We start from the raw sequence: 19542 nt of genomic DNA on the forward strand, positions 1-19542 counted from the left end.
ATCACCATCTTCAGGAGCTGTTGAACGTGAGGCACGAGGTACTGAGAAAAGTCAGAATTTCAATTTTGTATTTGAGAAGACACCTGTTCCCTATGCTGCTCAACATACTTACATGTGTCTTATACCTAGCGCTCTATATTTTTCCACACATGGGGCACTATCTGCTGACCTTAATACTCCTGTGTAGACCAGGGTATGGTATTAGGATTGCTTTATTAGTCTATTATATGCTAACCTCTGAGGCAATGAACATCATTCAGAATATATATTGGATTTTATTTTCTTGTCCTAGCCTAGGATGCTATGTCTGGAGCTTCAGCAAGCCCCTGTGAGAAGGTGTGAAGAATGATTTTTTTCCAGCCTTTCAGGCCTGACACAGCAGTTTTCAAAAATACTGATTTTTCTCTAGATGCTAAGGTCAACATAATGTTGTTGTTAGTTCTGCTTTGTCTTCTCTGCACAGCCTGCACCATGCTTAGAAACAAAACACTACATGGTGAGGTGCAGTGTCTTCTTGAGGAAGAGGGAAAAAGAAGCAAAGCAACAGTGTCCATGTCCACACAGACTGTCACAGAGGAGAAAGGAGCCAAAAGCAAAGCAACAGTGTCCGTGTCCACATAGGTTGTCACAGAAGAGAAAAGAGCCGAAAGCAAAGCAACAGCATCCATGTCTACACAAGCTGTTACAGAGGAGGAAGGAACCAAAGGCACCATGAGCATCTCCACATAAACCGTCACCGAACCAGAACAGCCTAAACCGGTAGCAGTTGCTCCCGTTCAGAAGTCAAAGAGCAAATGAGTCTGCAAAGTGACTGACAAGGATGCAGCAGGACCTTCGCACCCAGCAGAAGAGACAGAGCCGGAGATCATCACTCACTCTCTATCCCTGGGTGAGCTGCGTGACCTGCGGAGGGAATTCACCCCCCAGACAAACGAGTCCATCTTGACCTGGCTGCTCTGCATCTGGGACAGTGCAGCCAATGACACCATTCTGGATGGAAGTGAGGCCAGACAACTGAGATTGCTGTCCTGGGATGTGGTCATTGACCAGGGTATCGGGAGAACCCAAGGAACTCTCAGCCTCTGGTGGCGACTGCTGACAAGTGTGAAGGACAGATACCTTTGTGAAGAAGACCTGCAGGTGCACCAAGGAAAATGGAGCACAATGAAACAAGGTATCCGGTGCCTGAGGGAGTTGGTTGTGCAGGAGATCATTTTCTCAGAAGACGAGAGATTTCCTAAAAGCCCAGATGATGTCCAGTGCACATCGTAGATGTGTTTGAGATTGGCACAGCTAGGGCCAGAGACGTACTCCCGTTACCTGACAACACTGCAATGGAAGGAAGGCGAAGACAAGGTGAGTGTCTTGGTCAATAAACTAAGAATTTATGAGGACACCGTCACCGCCCCGTTTCGTACCCATGTCTCACGCATAGAAACAAGGCTGGCTGAGCAAGTCTGGAGCTTGATTGAAGGCGGCCATCAGAAACTGAAGAAAGAACTTAAAGAAGAAATTTACCACATCTCGCCCTGACCAACAAGAGTCTCTGCCATTAGAAGCAAGCCTTCCCCAGCCAGGGAGAGAGGCTACACTCCACGAGGTAACCTCTGGTCTTTTCTTCAGGAGCATGGAGAAGACATGAGTAAATGGGATGGAAAACCCACCTCCTCCTTAGCAGCCCGGGTACCTGAACTGAAAAGAGGGACACCTACCATGAGAAGCTCGTCTAAAGTCAATGCTGCTCTGATCTCTCGTGCACAGAACTACAGAGAGTATAGGAATGATGATGTGACTGATCCTCTTGAAGGGACCTCAGGAACCTATTTACAGGAAGAGAGCAACGTGCACCATGACCAGGAATAGGGGGGCCCTGCCTCTAGCCAGGTAGAGGAAAGAGACAATCGGATCTTTTGGACTGTGTGGATCCAATGGCCTGGCACATCTGACCCACAAGAATATATGGCTTTGGTTGACATTGACGCACAATGTATCCTGATGCCATCAAGGTATGTAAGAACAAAATCCATTTCTATTTCTGGAGTGACAGGAGGATCCCAGAAGCTGACTGTATTGGAGGCCGAAGTGAGTTTAACTGGGAACGGGTGGCAAAAACACCGCATCGCAACTGGCCCAAAGACCCCATGCATCCTCGGCATAGACTATCTCAGGAATGGATATTTCAAAGACCCAAAAGGATACCGTTGGGCTTTTGGAATAGCTGCTGTAGAGACAGAAGACATCAGACCACTGAATACCTTGCCTGGTCTCTCAGATGACCCCTCTGCTGTGGGACTGCTGAGAGTTGAAGAACAACAGGTACCAATCACCACAGCAACTGTACACCGTTGGCAATACCGCACTGACAGAGACTCTGTGATTCCTATCCATGAAATGATTCGTATACTGGAGAGCCAAAGGGTAGTTAGCAAGGCTCGTTCTCCTTTCAACAGCCCTATGTGGCCAGTATGTAAGTCCAGTGGAGAATGGAGACTGATGGTGGATTACTGTGGTCTGAATGAAGTCACACCACCACTGAGCGCTGCCGTGCCGGACATGCTGGAACTCCAGTACATGCTGGAATCCAAGGCAGCAAAGTGGTAGGTGACCATCGATATTTCCAATGCCTTTTTCTCCATTCCTTTGGCAGCAGAGTGCAGGCCTAAGTTTGCCTTCACCTGGAGGGGCGTACAGTACACATGGAACTGACTGCCCCAGGGGTGGGAACACAGTCCCACCATCTGCCATGGACTGATCCAGGCTGCACTGGAAAAGGGTGAGGCTCCCAAACATCTACAGTACATCGATGACATCATTGTGTGGGGAAAGACAGATAGCAAGCGAAGCTTTCAAGAAAGGAGAGAAAATTATCCAGATTCTGCTGAAAGCTGGTTTTGCCATTAAGCGAAGTAAAGTTAAGGGACCAGCTCAAGAAATTCAGTTTCTGAGAGTCAAGTGGCAAGATGGACGTCGCCAGATCCCCACAGAAGTAATCAATAAGTGTCACGGTGCTGTGTTTCGAGACCTCAGCGTCTCCACGCACGGTCAGTCCAGGACACTGTGACACGGGACGAGGATCAGTTCGTGCGCCGCGCGACGATACTGATTCCTGTGGGTTCTTGTTTCGAGAGATCTTTGGCAGCGGTCTTAAAGTGATGAAGCAGAGGCAGGGTGGGAGGCAGGTAGCAGCATTTATTGTGTGGCAAGCGCGATATCACGCTCCTGCGTCTGCTCTCGCAACTGCCCCGAGGGCGGTTCTGCATACACTTTTATACAGATGGTGTCAGGGAGGGGTAAAGGCAAAACAACCAGTAGAGGGAATTCTAGGGACCGTTAGACAGGTGCAATATTCAACTTTTGCCAACCAGGGGAGAGGGAGAAATACAAAACTCGCGGGCTTTCTGACGGACAGAAAACTGACAGTTACGTCACTTGCCGCAGGGGTACACGTGGATAGGGAGGAAACAAAGGAACATATAACAAACTTAATAAACTAAATTTCACACACTGCCACATCTCCCCCTTTTTCATTTAATAAAATGAGCAAACCTGGCATGGAGGAGGCTGCAGTTCAGACTCAGAAAAGCTGTTTCTGAACCCTGACTGCACGGACGACCACTGCTCCTCATAGAGGCTCTCGTCCTCCCAGGACTTTTCTAAGTTTTCCAATTCAATTTCCTCAGGAACAGTTGCCATGGAGACACAGTTCACAGACGGCTTTGGGGGAGATGTAGCACCAGACATAAACTTACGAATCATTTTTCTTATAGAACATATCATAACTAAAGCAATTATAATTACCAATAATATAAACAAACAGGTTTTCAAAATGGATCCAGACCAACCCGAGAGTCCCAAGTTCTTAAAAAGGTCGATGGACCAGTCTGATGTCTCTTCTTTGATTTCGCTCACCAAGTCCCTCATTTTTTTGATGGCTTCTTTGATGTCCTCAGTTGTAGCTGCGGCTGAGGTTTTGCTGAGGCGAATGTTGTCTTGGCCTGTAGGTGTAGCGAGGGTGGCCCAGACGTTTGCCTCGGTCTGAGGGATGATTCTGGCGTGATGGGCAGCCAGGAGGGTGGTGAGGAGGAGAATCATCGGCAGGAAATGTGCCATGGTGGTGGACTTTTTCTGGTCTGGGTTGGATCTTTCACACAAAAAACTGAAAAACAGACTTTAAAACACATAATAATTAGCATGAAGGTTGAAAATAAGAAAAAGGTGAGGGATCCTCCTATTCCCAGAGAATGGGCAGGGTCAGCCAGGTGCAATTTCGCCTTTTGCGGCGCAGTGCCGCAGAAGCGACCTGTGGTACACCTTCCCTTCTCTCCCCCTGCTTTTTCCTAAAAGGCTTCACCCATTTTGCAGGGACCCATCTGAGCCCAGTGGGCATGGAGATGCAGGCATACCCTCATCCCCACATCACCAGGTCATATGGGCCTTCTACCTGTCCACTCTCAGGAGACCTGAGCAGGACTGGTGGCTTTTCCTTTTGTTGGAAATCAGAACTTGATCCGAAGTGTCTCACGACTGGTGGGTTAAACACCTCAAAACTTCAGTTAAGAAAATTGATCCTGTACAGTGCCCTGGCTAAACGGATAGAGGGAGGCTCCACCTTCAGTACCTGCTGTTGTTGTGCAAGGACCCTTTTGACTTCTTGATGGGTCCGTTCCACAATCGCTTGGCCTGTGGGGGAGTGTGGGATGCCTGTTTTATGCTCCACTCCCCATTGCTGCAGGAAGCTGCAGAACTCACCTGACTTGTACGCTGGGCCATTGTCAGTTTTGAGACCTTTGGGGATACCCATAAACGAGAATGCTTAGATGAGGTGTTTAATGACATCCTGTGCCTTCTCTCCTGTGTGCGCAGAGGCGTAAACTGCACCTGAGAAAGTATCTACAGATACATGAACGTATTTCTGTCTTCCAAATTCTGCAATGCGTGTGATGTCTGTCTGCCAGAGCTCACAGCTTTGAAGCCCACGAGGATTGACTCGAGCATGCAGTGTGGGCACGGTGTGCGACTGACACGATGGACAAGAGCCGACAATTGCCTTGGCCTGCTGATGTGTGAGATGGAGATGTCTGACCAGGCTTGGCACGTTCTGGTGGAAAAGCTGATGACTAAGCTTTGCCTGTTCGAATATGTTTGGCAATGGGGCTATTGCTGCAGGAGCAGCGAGGCCGTCTGCTCTCCTGTTACCTTCAGCAATAAACCCTGGCAAATCAGTGTGTGATTTTGCGTGCATCACATAAAACGGATGGTCTCGGTGGGAGACAAGCTTTACAAGTTTCGAGAGCAGCTCATACAGAACGGTTGGACACTTCTTGCAGAATGGCCTGATCTGCCCTAGATACCACCCCCGCCACATATGCGGAGTCAGTTACTAAATTGAATGATTTGGGAAACCTCTTGAAGGCTCTAACAACTGTGGCCAACTCAGCAATCTGAGGTGATCCCATCACCTCCTGAACATCTTCTTCCCACTGCTGAGTTTCAGGATTCTCCCAAGTCAGAACTGACTTGTGAGAAGCCCCAGACGCGTCTGTGAAAACTGTCAGAGCTTTGAGGGGCTTTCTGCTCCAAATACTTTGCATTGCCAATGTGAATGCTGTTTCTGAATTGAACAATTTGTGGGCCGGCCGATGAATTGATATTTGGCCCGTGAAGGAACCTAGGGTGAATTGCAATGCTTCATTCTCTTGAAGCAGGTGTTCTAACATGGATTTTGTCATTTGGCCCATTTTCAAGCCAATTGGCATGTGAATGCACTCAAAGTCACTACCGGCCAGATCTTTCATCCGCACTCTCACTTTGCAGATGAGCTCAGCCATGAGCTCCTGTGGCTGTGTCATTCTTTTGGGCTGCTAGTGGCTGAGAAAGACCCACTCTATAATCAACAGAGGATCTCCCCTGCCTTGGACCTTGTTACCTTGTCTGGGTGTTTTTGCAGACAGGTCCCACTGAAAAATGATGCCATGCAGATGCGGCAGCTTTCCTAGGATGATGAAACGGAAAGGCAGGTTTGGGTCCCATCTATGTGCCTGTCTGGAAGACATTGCATTTTGAACCTTTTCAAGTGCTGTTTTTGCCTCTGGAGTAAGTAGCCTAGGAGAACTCAGCTCCTCTCCCCCCTTCAAAAGATTGAAAAGAGGGGCTAAGTCTTCACTAGTCAGACCCAGCCAGGGCCTTACCCAATTCAAAGCACAACAGAGTTGATGGGCATCAGCAAGGGTCTGGACTTTTGTCCTGATCTCAAATTTCTGCGGAACAATGGTCCGCTTATTTATCTCCAAGCCCAGGTACTTCCAGGGTGTCATCTTCTGAATCTTTCCTGCCTGCAGCTCGAAACCTGCAGCAACTAACAAATCTGTTAAAAGGCCAAGTGTGTGTGTCAGTGCATCATCTGTCGGGGCACACACAAGTATATCATCCATATAATGATGGATGATTACTTCCTCCGCGTCTGCTCTCACAGGGGACAACAAGGAAGTGACAAATTGCTGACACAGAATTGGCGAGACTTTCATACCTTGCGGCAATACACGCCAGTGATATCGTTTCCTTGGGGCCGCTTGGTTGATGGAAGGAACCGAAAAGGCAAAACGTGGAGCATCGTCAGGGTGTAGGGGAATTTGGAAGAAACAATCTTTTATGTCAATGACTGCCAGATTCCAATCTCGAGGGAGCATGGTTGGGGAGGGCATTCCTGGTTGGAGAGACCCCATATCTTCAATAACATTATTAATTTGGTGGAGGTCGTGAAGGAGCCGCCACCGTGTCTTGTCAGCCTTTCGAATGACAAAGACAGGTGAATTCCAAGGAGAATTAGTCTCCTCGATGTGACTCTTTTTCAATTGCTCTTCTACGAGCTCCTGAAGCGCCTGTAATTTCTCTTTAGAAAGCGGCCACTGTTCCACCCAGACTGGGTTATCAGTTTTCCAATTCACTTTTTGGATGTGAAACTTCTCAGCGGCCGCTGCCCAAAAATTTTTGTGGGGGTTCAGGAATGCTAATTGTGACTCCCCACTGGGCCATGAGATCTCTACCAAGCAGTGGCTCCTCATAATCTAAAACAAAAGGACATACAGATGCCAATTGTCCATTTGGTCCCCTTACTTTCACCACGCTCTTAGATTGCCGTGCCAATTGAAGGCCTCCCACACCTTGGACATGACCTGCCACGTCCTCCAGCGGCCAGTGCGTCGGCCAGTCTTTGATTGGGACAAGAGTTAAGTCTGATCCTGTGTCAAAAAGTAGATTTTTATCAAAGGATTCCCCACCCAGTATAAATGTACACTTCACCCTGGGTTTCTGTGTTGTTACTTTGTGTACTGTGTTAACTGTGACTGTGTTGCTCTGGAGGCCAAAGCACCCGAATGGGATGGCCTGTGCAATTATCTGCCCTTTTGGCAAGAATGTGGGTGGGTGAATACAATGCAGCCAGAGGATGAGGCACTTGGGACAGTTAACAAGTCGCCCAGGAAGAACCTCAACCTCTTGCGGAGTGTGTTTGCAGTCCCCAACGATGATGTACTTACTGCACTCTACCAATGGCCAGTCGCTGACACTGCAAGGATCTATGGTAACAAAATGCCAGTCGTGGTCACTTAGAATCAGAGGTTCTGTGATCTGCAACCTGTAAGGTTCATAAAGAGAATTAGTTGTTAAAATGGGTTTTGCAAGTTCAAATTCAGGAGAGAGGAGTCTCCAGTCTGGTGTGTTTTCACAAATTGGTCGACCCTCTTTTGACCCCCCCACCTGGTCCACCCGATTAGAGTCCTCGCACTGGGTGGACCCGCGCTCCCTCTTTAGTTTTTTGGCTGTAGCTGAAAAGGTGGAGGAGTCCCAGGTGTTTGGGGCATTGTCGTCTGTCCTTGGTGTTTGTGAGGACAGGAGGCAGCCCAGTGTCCTTCTTCTCCACAGAAGTAGCATTGCTGTTGCTGCTTGCCACGGAAGGACAAGCGGCGTTGGAAAGGCTTGTGCAGCGTCTGGCCTGCAGGGGACGCTTGAGCCAAACGTGGAGGTCACGGGAGAGAAGATGCCAGAGGTGGTCGAGGCTGAATCCCACGGCTGAGGAAGGGGACCTTGACCTGACACACTTGGAGCATGGAATGAAGTGTGCGGGGTGGATCTAGAGGAAGACTTAAAATTGCTGAACGACACAAATCATTTGCATTAATAAAGGCGATTTCTTCTAAAATCTGATCCCTTGCACTCTCATTCCTGACCTGCACTTCAATTGCACGGGTCAATTTCTCCACAAAATCTACAAAAGGCTCAGCTGGACTCTGTTTGATCATGGTATAAGGTGGCATGGGAGCATGGGTTTGGAGGCTAAAAAACGCTTTGCAAGCCTGATCTCTAATTGCTGTGAGGGCTGCAGAGGGAATCAGTGAGGCCTGTGTGGAAGGAGAAATCCACTGGCCTTCACCACAAAGGAGCTCAAGGGACATCGCATTCCCTTGTCCATCTACTGCAGTATCTGGCTGTTGTAAAAGGCGTGGAAGTGTTTTCCGCACCGGCTGCTTCCATGCCGCTTCCCAGAGTTTGAACTCTGTGACATTCATGAGGCATGAAAACAGCTGCTTTAAATCAGCAGGAACAACTGTCGCATTAGAAAGATCGGCTGTAAGGAGACCACGGAAGTACGGGCTTTCCCTTCCGTACTCTCCGTGGGCTTTCCAGAGATCCTTAATCAACTCTTGGGAAAAAGGTTGCCAATTTGGACTGTCACTGGTGTCCCCCCGGGAGCGCCTGAATGTCACTGGAGCAACAGTGAAGCAAGCCTGCTGACTCCCTGGTTCCCGGTTGTTTACTTCCTGGTTCTGACCGTGGGAACCGGAAGTGTCACTGTGGGAACCAAACAAACAACATGACCGAATTCCGGGGTGGGGACACGCCGGGAACTCCGCCTGTGGCTCTGCCTGGCAGGCGGGTCCATGGGCGGGCTCGGGGGCAGGGCAGGTGGGTGGGAACTTCAGAGTGGTGGGAGGGGTAGGGGACGGGAGGGGGTGGGGTGAAGGGGAAGGGTGGGGAGAACAAAGAGGATTGTGGGGACAAGGAGCGGGGGATAGTGAACTGACCATGTGGTCCCCACCATCTTGGACGCCACAGCCACCGCCACAAGGCTTCTGTGATGCAGCAACTTTAAAATAAACTTTTGTCTTGGAACTGGGAGAAATCGGGGTGGGGGAAGGACTTCTAGTCGCTGGGCCAGGGCTCCTAGAAGCATCCCGCGCAGTCCAGCCCAGACTATGCAGGCGGGGGGAACAGGAATTTTGAAAAAAGCCGGGGCTGGTAGACCTTTTGTCTGCCGCTTTCCTTAAAATTCCTTTTTTGCGGGGAGAGGGTTTGGGGCTGCGGGAAGGGCAAACCGGGACAAGCTGTCCTCGCAATGGCTCTTTTTTGAACTCTCTGTATTTTGCCGCGGCGGCTTTGAGCAGCACAATTAAAGCCGCGAATTTTTGCGGGTCTCTGCTTTTTGCATCTGCCAAATCTGCCAATTTCTGCCAATTTCTGCCAATTTCTGCTCCGCAGCGCTCCAAAAGTGCGGGCTGCAGGCATGTGCTCGTGAGATTTCTGGGAAGGTCACACAGAGCCATTGCGAAAATCGCTTTACACAACTTTTAGAAAACCTAGCTTTCTTAAATTCTAACAACTCAATCAGAACCTTAAAAATCCCATCCTGTACCAACGAGGAAGAGGCACCCATCTCCTTCCGCGTTTAGATCTTAAATCGGCACTTTCCCAAACCGAGATCGAGAAAATAAATGTTTAAAAGAAAAAAAACCCACTGCACCTTTAAAAGACCGGCACCTCTGCACTCACTAAATCAGCACAGCGTGAAACGAAAAAGCAGCTGCCAGAAACACGCTCCTTCTGAGCTTCCGCTGACTGCCACGCGAGCCGCTGCACCCACACGCGCACACCCGTGCTCGCGCACAAAACAAAAATCGCGAAAACAAACAGAAAGAAAGAAAAGCGCCAGGAAGAACCGAAAACCAGAGAACGAGCAAAAGCACTCCGATCCCGGTGGTCGCTCGACCAGCCTCTCCGTGGACTCGCTCCGACGGTGGCTTCCCAAAACCGAAACCCGCTCGGCAGAAAAAGCGGGGATACTTAGCAAACTCCTGGCGGTGGATGCAAAAACCAATCTCGGGGTACCTCTGCTTTTGGGGGAGACGGCTCCCCGTCGCTCCGGGAGCTCTTCCTTGAGTCCACGAGGCTGCTTCGACCGAAGCTGCTTGCAACACTCACGGACCGCGATTTCAGACCACGCGCCTGGCGTGGGGTCTGCCAGTCCTTTTTCCGTGGGCTTTCGAGACCTCCGTCAATCTCTTCTCAGCTCCACGGCTTGGGCACCACAATTTATGTCACGGTGCTGTGTTTCGAGACCTCAGTGTCTCCACGCACGGTCAGTCCAGGACACTGTGACACGGGACGAGGATCAGTTCGTGCGCCGCGCGACGATACTGATTCCTGTGGGTTCTTGTTTCGAGAGATCTTTGGCAGCGGTCTTAAAGTGATGAAGCAGAGGCAGGGTGGGAGGCAGGTAGCAGCATTTATTGTGTGGCAAGCGCGATATCACGCTCCTGCGTCTGCTCTCGCAACTGCCCCGAGGGCGGTTCTGCGTACACTTTTATACAGATGGTGTCAGGGAGGGGTAAAGGCAAAACAACCAGTAGAGGGAATTCTAGGGACCGTTAGACAGGTGCAATATTCAACTTTTGCCAACCAGGGGAGAGGGAGAAATACAAAACTCGCGGGCTTTCTGACGGACAGAAAACTGACAGTTACGTCACTTGCCGCAGGGGTACACGTGGATAGGGAGGAAACAAAGGAACATATAACAAACTTAATAAACTAAATTTCACACACCGCCACAAATAAGATCTCTGCCATGTCCCCTCCTACCAACAAGAAGGAAACACAAGCTTTCCTAGGCGCCATAGGCTTTTGGAGAATGCACATTCCTGAGTACAGCTAGATTGTGAGCCCTCTCTACCTGGTTACTCGCAAGAAGAATGATTCCCACTGGGGCCCTGAACAGCAGCAAGCCTTTGCCCAGATCAAGCAGGAGATCGCTCATGCAGTAGCCCTTGGCCCAGTCAGGACAGGACCAGAGGTGAAGAACATGCTCTACTCTGAAGCCCGGAGCCATGGTCTGTCCTGGAGCCTTTAGCAAATGGTGTCTGGTGAGACTCGGGGTTGACCACTGGGATTCTGGAGCCGAAGCTACAGAGGATCTGAAACCAACTACACTCCCACAGAGAAGGAACTGCCTATGAAGGAGTTCAAGCTGCCTCAGAAGTAATTAGCTCTGAAATGCAGCTGCTTCTGGCACCCCGACTACCATTGCTGGGGTGGATGTTCAAAGGAAAGGTTCCTTCCACGCATCATGCCACCGACACAACATGGAGCAAATGGATTGCCCTCATTACACAGTGTGTCTGTATTGGAAGCCCGAATCGCCCTGGGATTCTAGAAATTATAACAAACTGGCCTGAAGGTGAGACTTTTAGATTATCTTCTGAAGAAGAGGAGCAAGTGACACATGCTGAAGAAGCCCCACCATATAATGAGCTACCGGAGACTGAAAGACGATATGCCCTCTTCACTGATGGTTCCTGTCGAATTGTAGGAGCCAACTGGAAATGGAAAGCTGCAGTATGGAGCCCCACATGACGAGTTGCGCAAGCTACTGAGGGACAAGGTGGATCGAGTCAGGTTGCAGAGATTAAAGCTGTCCAGCTGGCTTTGGATATTGCCGAATGAGAGAAGTGGCCAAGGCCCTATCTCTATACCGACTCCTGGATGGTAGCTAATGCTCTGTAGGGATGGCTGAATTGCTGGAAAAAGGCCAACTGGCAGCACAGAGGGAAACCCATCTGGGCCGCTGAGATTTGGCAGGACATCGCCACCCAAGTAGAGAAGCTGACTGTGAAAGTTTGACACGTGGATGCGCATGTACCTAAGAGTTGGGCTAATAAAGAGCATCGCAACAACGAGCAGGTGGACAAAGCTGCCAAGGTGAAAGTATCACAGGTGGATCTAGACTGACAGCACAAGGGAGAATTATTCCTGGCTCATTGGGCCCATGATGCTTCTGGTCATCAAGGGAGAGATGCAACATACCAATGGGCCCGTGACCGAGGGGTGGACCTTACTATGGACAGCATCTCACAGGTCATCCACAACTGTGAAACATGCGCTGCAATCAAACAGGCCAAGCGAGTGAAGCCTCTGTGGTACGGTGGACAATGGCTGAAGTACAGGTATGAGGAGGCCTGGGAAATTGACTACATCACCCTTCTGCAAACCCGTCAAGGCAAGCACTACGTGCTGACCATAGTAGAAGCAACCACTGGATGGTTGGAGACCTACCCTGTGCCTCATGCTACTGTCCAGAACACCATCCTGGGCCTGGAAAAGCAAGTCCTGTGGAGACATGGCACCCCTGAAAGAATCAAGTCAGACAGTGGGATCCATTTCAAGAATGGCCTTGTAAACACCTGGGCCAGAGAACATGGCATTGAATGGATATATCACATTCCTTATCATGCACCAGCTGCTGGGAAAGTTGAACAGTGCAATGGACTACTTAAGACCACCCTGAAGGCACTTGGTGGCGGGACCTTCAAGAATTGGGACATGAACTTAGCAAAGGCCAATTGTCAACACCCAAGGCTCCATCAACCGAGCTAGTCCTGCCCAGTCTGAACCCTTGCAGACAGTAGATGGAGATAAAGTCCCTGTGGTACACATGAAAGTTATTTTAGGAAAGGCTGTTTGAATTAATCCCACCTCAGGAAAAGGCAGACCCACCCATGGGATTGTTTTTGCTCAAAGACCTGGTTACACTTGGTGGGTAATGCAGAAAGATAGGGAAACCCATTGTGTACCACAAAGAGACCTAATTTTGAGTGAGAACTGTGTGTAAGGTTTCATTCTGGATATATATATGTATCTGTAAGAATGTATTGATTCAGGTATGATGTAGATGGTGATAGAATAAGGGGTGGATTATGTCCTAGGTTACAATGTAAGATGTGCCCAAAGTATGTATTGTGTCACCATCTTCACAAGCTGTTGAAACTAGGTGGGGCAGTGTTTCCCTGTTGTAATTTAGATTTAGGGGGGGGTCCCGGGGAGGGTTCCCCGGGAGCCCCTGGGGCTCTATGTTTGTTGGTATTTGCATGCAGGTAGGCAAGGAGACTCTAGACGGCTGATGAGGTGCTGATGGGATGAGGATTTATTCAGAGTCTTACCCCAGGAAGGCAGCATGGTCACTGAGGGAGAGGGGAGAGGAGGGGGAGAGGGGGAAGAGGAGAGGGAAGGGGAGAGCAGCCGAGCCTCCGGAGGCCTCCAGGGCAAAGAGGGCGTGCACAGAGGAACAGGGTCTTTTCTCAGCTCTTGCTAGGGAGGGGCAACTTGGGACACAGCCAATGGTGTCAGAAAGGGAAGGAAAGGTCAAACTACATGGTACCAGCTCTAGGGGTCCCTGAGGGGGGAGAAACCATTCCCACAGGGGAATGTAACATCTCCTCCTTTTTTTGTTTAAAAAGATACCAAGAAAAACCATCAAGTTCATTTTGACACGGAGTATGGGTTTCCCCACCACTTATGATTGGTAGGGAAATCAGACCGCTTTAGGTTTGCCAACTCTATGTGGTTGACTTCTGAGGTAGAAGGTATGAGGCTGTTAATAGCCTTGAAAATCAAACAGCATAGGATCCCAAATGCTATTGTTACAAGGAAAAGAATAACAAAAAGTAACAAAATTGTTTTAACTATAGAAGTCCACGACCCTGTGAATCCCCAGCCCTTGAACAGTTCCTTGATCCAATCTTCAGATTCTTGCTTCACTTGTACAATCATGTTGTTTATGCTTCGGAGGGCAGCATGGATGTTTGGAGCTTTTGAGGACAGATTCATGCAACAGAGTCCTTCAAATTCCTGGCATTCATGTCCATGCAGTAATAAAAGAAAATCTATCGCAGTGTGGTTTTGAAGAGTGGCCTGTCTGGTAACTTCCTCGTCTTCTAGGAGAGAGCTGATGGCGGTGGATGTTGAGTTTGCCTGTTTGACCACCCAGCACTCTAGATGGCCCAATTCTCCTAGAGCTTTGGCTGCTGCTACCCACGGAAGGAACAGGGATACAGCAACCCTTTTTGACTTTGCCCAATGAAAAATTTCTGAATTACAATTTGGGTCCAGATTATCAGCACTCCTCTTTTGAATTTTGTTTGCTGATTTGTTTTTGTGAGTCCATTCGCCAATTAAAGTTTGGTTGGGTGTCAATACGGACAATCGCCCTATGGTACATGGCCCTCCTAAAAGCCGGGATGGAATTCCTGCCCATGCCCGATCCCCACAAACCAAGAACAATCCCCTAGGGAAGCTTCTGGGGCTAGAGTGAGATGGGTTGTCTGCTGCAATGTGGCTTATATTATGACACCACCTTTTTGCAGTAAACTCTCCCTGGAATTGTCTTATGAGGTGGTACTCGTCAGTGCTAGAAGGTTTTGGGATGACAGAAAAATGTATGCAGTATGTTGAAGGGGAGGAACCCAATAGTTCTAACTCTTGGGGTTCCTGAGCCACCTTGGGCAAACTCCGCACCCATTCCCCTAAGGGGTTCATGGCCACCACAGCTTGCTTTTGGTGATCCTTGTGTGATCGGGGGGGGTGTTACTCTGGAATTTCGTTGGACCTGTATTTGTTCAAACCTGCTAGAAATTCTCCAGCCTGCAAAGGAATTCCTACCAGACAGGTGGACATAGGGTTCTTAGCTTCTGCAGTGGACAAATATATGTTTTCCTGCTGAAGTGTCTGTGCCAGGGTCACCCAGACGTTCTGACGTGGCTGAGGGACGATCCATGCAGCTGCCAGACTGTTCAGCATTAGCAGGATGACAGCTTGGATGGGGTTCATCATAGGGTTGAGTGGGAGGTAGGTTTTCTCTAGAAGGGAAAAATAAACATTTTTAAAACATGTTAAAAGGTTCCTGTTTCTGCCAGAAGGAATCCACACCTAGGGAGGTTCTTTCTCTTCCATCCGGCGGCGTCTTCTCTTCGAAGCATCAGTTACTTGCTTCTTATCCCCTTCTGCTGGAGATGGATTTTTGGGACAAAAGGTTTCACCCATTTCTGGGGAATCCACCGAGGGCCTGAGGGAGTAGCCACACATGCATAGCCATGACCCCAGGTCACAAGCTCATAGGGACCCCTGGTTTCCCAAGTTTCAGAATCCCTAATCAAAACCGGTGGACGCTGAGACAATTTGAATCGATTACCACTGTTAAAATGACTTACCACAGGTGGACTCGTTTTCAAATGAACAATTCAGAAAATTGATGGTAAGCATGGCTTTGCAGAGCTTCTGCTGTGGAGACATCCACACAGCTGAGCTGCTGTCTAGCCAAAACCTGCTTGAGCGTCTGGTGTGCATGCTCAATCACAGCTTGACCTGTGGGGGAGTGGGGGATGCCAGTTTTATGTTCCACTCCCCACTGCTGGACAAATTCTAGGAACTTGGACACATATGCTGGGCCGTTATCAGTTTTGATTGTTTTTGGAATTCCCAACACTGCAAAAGCTTGCACCAGGTGCTGCTTGGCATGTACAGACTTTTCTCCTGCGTGGGCAGAGGCATACACTGCACCGGAATATGTGTCAATGCTCACATGAACATATTTGAGGCGACCAAAACTAGGAATGTGTGTGATGTCTGTCTGCCATACCTCACAGCTGCCCAGGCCCCTGGGGTTAACCCCCATGCCCATTGATGGCATGGCTTGGAGCTGGCAGTTGGGACAGGTACCCACGATGGCTCGAGCCTGGCTCCGTGTTAGCTGGAATTGTCGGATCAGAACCGGCACATTTTGATGGTAATGTTGGTGACTCAGTTTTGCCTGTTGGAAGACATCAGGGAGATGTGCCTTTTCAACTGGTGCAGCAAGGGAGTCTGCCTGACGATTCCCCTCTGCGATCTCACCTGGCAAATCAGTGTGTGACCTCACATGCATCACGTAAAACAGATGCTGTCGATGAGAAACCAAATAAATTAGCTTTGAAAGCAACCTGAAGAGATGTTCATTCTCTATTTCTTTGAGCACAGCCTGCTCTGCTCTGGACACTACTCCCACCACATAGGCAGAGTCGGTTACCAAATTAATTGGTTCTGAGAACTTCTCAGAAGCTCTTACCACTGCAGCCAGTTCAGCCACTTGGGGGGATCCCTCCACAAACTCAACATCAGCTTCCCAGTGCTGAGTCTGTGGGTTCCTCCAAGTCATCACCGACTTGTTGGAAGCCCCCGATGCATCCGTGAAGACCGTAAGAGCTTTGAGTGGTCTCCGACTCCTCATGAGGAATGAGGTGGAATTCCTCATTGAACAGCTTGTGGGACAGGGCATGGACTGATATTTGTCCCCTGTAGCTGTCCAGAGATAATTGGAGACTGGCATTACTCTGCAGCAAATGCTCAAACATCTCTTTGGTCAATCTCTCAGGAGAGTTCTTTCCCTCCTCTGAAAGTCTGACCAGGAGGTGAATACATGCAAATTCACAACCCACCAATTCACACAATCTTACCCTGGCCTTCCGAATCAGCTGAGCTATCAGCTCCTGTGGCTCTGTGATGGTCTTGGATCTTTGGTGAGAGAAGAAGACCCACTCTGTGATCAAGAGTGAATCTCTCTGCTCCTCGATCCATTGAAAAATCAAACCATGCAGATGTGGCAGCTTTCCTAGAACAATGAAATGGAAAGGCACCTTTGGCTCACATTGATGAGCCTGCCTCTCTGACAAGGCTTTTTGTACCTTTTTGATTGCTGTCTTCGCCTCTGGGGTCAGCTCCCTGGGAGACATCAGCTCCTTCTCCCCCTTCAATAAATTCAAGAGGGGTTCTAGATCCTGATTTGTGAGGCCTAGCCAGGGTCTTACCCAGTTCAAAGACCCACACAGGGAGTGGAGATCTGCTAGGGTTTTTGGATTGCAACCAATTTCTAGGCTCTGCAGAACAACAGTCCTTGCAGTGATTTGCAAACCCAGGTACTTCCAAGGTGGCATCCTTTGAACCTTGTCCTCCTGTAATTGAAATCCAGCAGAGGTTAAAACTTTAACCACTAGGTCAAGCGTGTGTTGGAGTACAGAGTCATTGGGGCCATACACTAGCACATCATCCATGTAGTGAAGGATGGCTTCTTTTCTCTTGGCGTGTATTGGAGACGGTAATGAGGCTACATATTGTTGGCATATGAAAGGACTCAATTTGAGACCCTGGGGAAGAACTCTCCAGTGATAACACTTCATTGGGGCTTGTCTATTAACAGTGGGAACTGAGAATGCAAACCGTGGGGCATCTTCAGGGTGCAATGGAATTTGGAAGAAACAGTCCTTGATGTCTAAGACAGCCAATTGCCAATCTCGGGGGAGCATTGTTGGAGTGGGCATCCCTGGTTGGAGACGTCCCATGTCTTCTACTATTTTATTAATTTCTCGTAGATCATGGAACAACCTCCACTTGTCCTTCCCCGGTTTCTTTATTACAAAGATCGGGAAATTCCGGGGGCTTGTTGTCTCCACAATGTGTCCCTGAGCCGATTGCTCTTCCACAAGCTTTTCCAGCACCTTGAGCTTCTTTTTACTCAAAGGCCACTGTGCTACCCATCTTGAGGTGTTTTCCAACCACTTTAACTTTTGGGTAGGGCACTCCACAGTGGCTATTTGCAAAAATCCTGGGGTGTCTTAGGAATGACCAATTGGACTCCCCACTGGGACATGGTGTCTCTCCCCCACAGGGGGGCCTTATAATCTGCTACGAAAGGATGGACATTCGCCACCTTTCCATCAGGTCCCTCAATTTGCATGACGTTTTTTGAAATCCTTTCCAATGTGATTCCTCCTATGCCCTGAAGTTTGCCAGCCACAAGTTGTAATTCCCAATTTGATGGCCACATGCTTTGCAGGAATACGGTTATATATGTGCCTGTGTCTAACACCCCTGCCACTAGGAGGCGCTTAGACCCACAAGCAATGTTGCATGCCATAGAGGGTTTAGGTTCTCCCACCACTTCTGTCCAGTAGACCTCTGGGATTTTCCATCTGCTGTGATCTCTGCTGGAACCGGAATGGCTTGGGCAAGAATTTGCCCCTCTACGAGAAAAAAGCGTTGGTGCATGCAGCGTGCCAACAACATGAGGCCTACTATTTTTCCCTTAATGGTCGTGGGAGCTATCTCAATTTCCAAGGGTGTTTGTGCTGTGTCCCCAATAACAAAATACTCACTGTCCAATCCCATGTGATAAACTGTCATGTCCTGTGAGATGTTTGACAGGTCCACTGTTACGACCATGCACTCAGTAGATCTGAAATGAAAACCTTTGTAAGTCACAAGCCTGAATCGGCCTAGTGGCTGCCAAACCTTGTTAGTTGAACATTTAACATTTACATTTTTCTGCACCCCTACACCATGTGACCCGCCCTCCCCCCTTTTTTTTAAGAGAGAGGCTTTTGCCAATGTGAGTCCCGCTATATTTATATCTTTGCGCGTTGTAGTATCAACAGCGGTAACGCGCTGTAAATTCAGTTTTTTTGTTTGTTGGATTTCTTTTGCTTCTGGGTCTGAGGGCAGGTTCTGGCAAAGTGTCCTGGTTTCCTGCAGCGGAGGCAGATGATGCGCTGCAGCTGGTCTGGATTGCATTGGTTGCCTGTTCAGGTTTGGTACCGCAGATGCTGTAGGCTGTGGGTGTGTAGGTCCTGGATTTCTTTCAGATGTGCAGAACATTTCCGCCCTCCTTGAACAAGCTTCTATCATCTGGGACAGATTAGGCGGAGGTTCTAGGGGAAGGCTAAGAATAATTCTACTACAGGTCTCGTTATCATTCCTTTGAGCCATCTCCTTAATCAGTTCTGCCTGCACCACGGGGTCTTGTACTTGTTGTTCCACCTGTGTCCTCAGACGATCAACAAACTGCAAGAAATTCTCTGTAGCAAATTTTTTTTAATATTGACATAACTGCCTTTCCCTTCCATTGTTGGGAGCTGATAAAACATTTTCTCTGCAACAGCACTAATCCTAAGTAAAACTGGCTTGGATAACACTCGAGTTTGTTTTTCTGGGCAATGCCAGGCACCTTCACCACACAGATGTTCAAGTGTAATATCATGTCCCTCAGTGTCTTTAGCTGCATTAGAGGTGTGATGCATCTCCTGTAATAATGTTCTTAAAGCTCTTTTCCACATACTATCCTACAGATCATACCCTGAGGGAGATAACAGACATCTAAATAAGTCTTTGATGTCACTGGGCACCATTTCATTAGAATTAAATGTGGCTCGAAACATGCCCTTAAAGATTGCGCTAGATCTGCCAAATTCACGTTGGATTTTGCAAAGTTCTTTCTTATTCTGGTAGGAAAGTGTTTGGTATTGCCTGATTCCATGCTTTCTACCAACATATGTGACAGGAGCAACAGAGAAAATGTTTTCATCTGCATTTGCCAAAGGTCTTAAAATTTCTGCTGGTCTCTCAGTGTCTGGG

The sequence above is a fragment of the Prinia subflava genome (assembly GCF_021018805.1).
Source record: "Prinia subflava isolate CZ2003 ecotype Zambia chromosome W unlocalized genomic scaffold, Cam_Psub_1.2 scaffold_31_NEW, whole genome shotgun sequence".
NCBI lineage: Eukaryota > Metazoa > Chordata > Aves > Passeriformes > Cisticolidae > Prinia > Prinia subflava.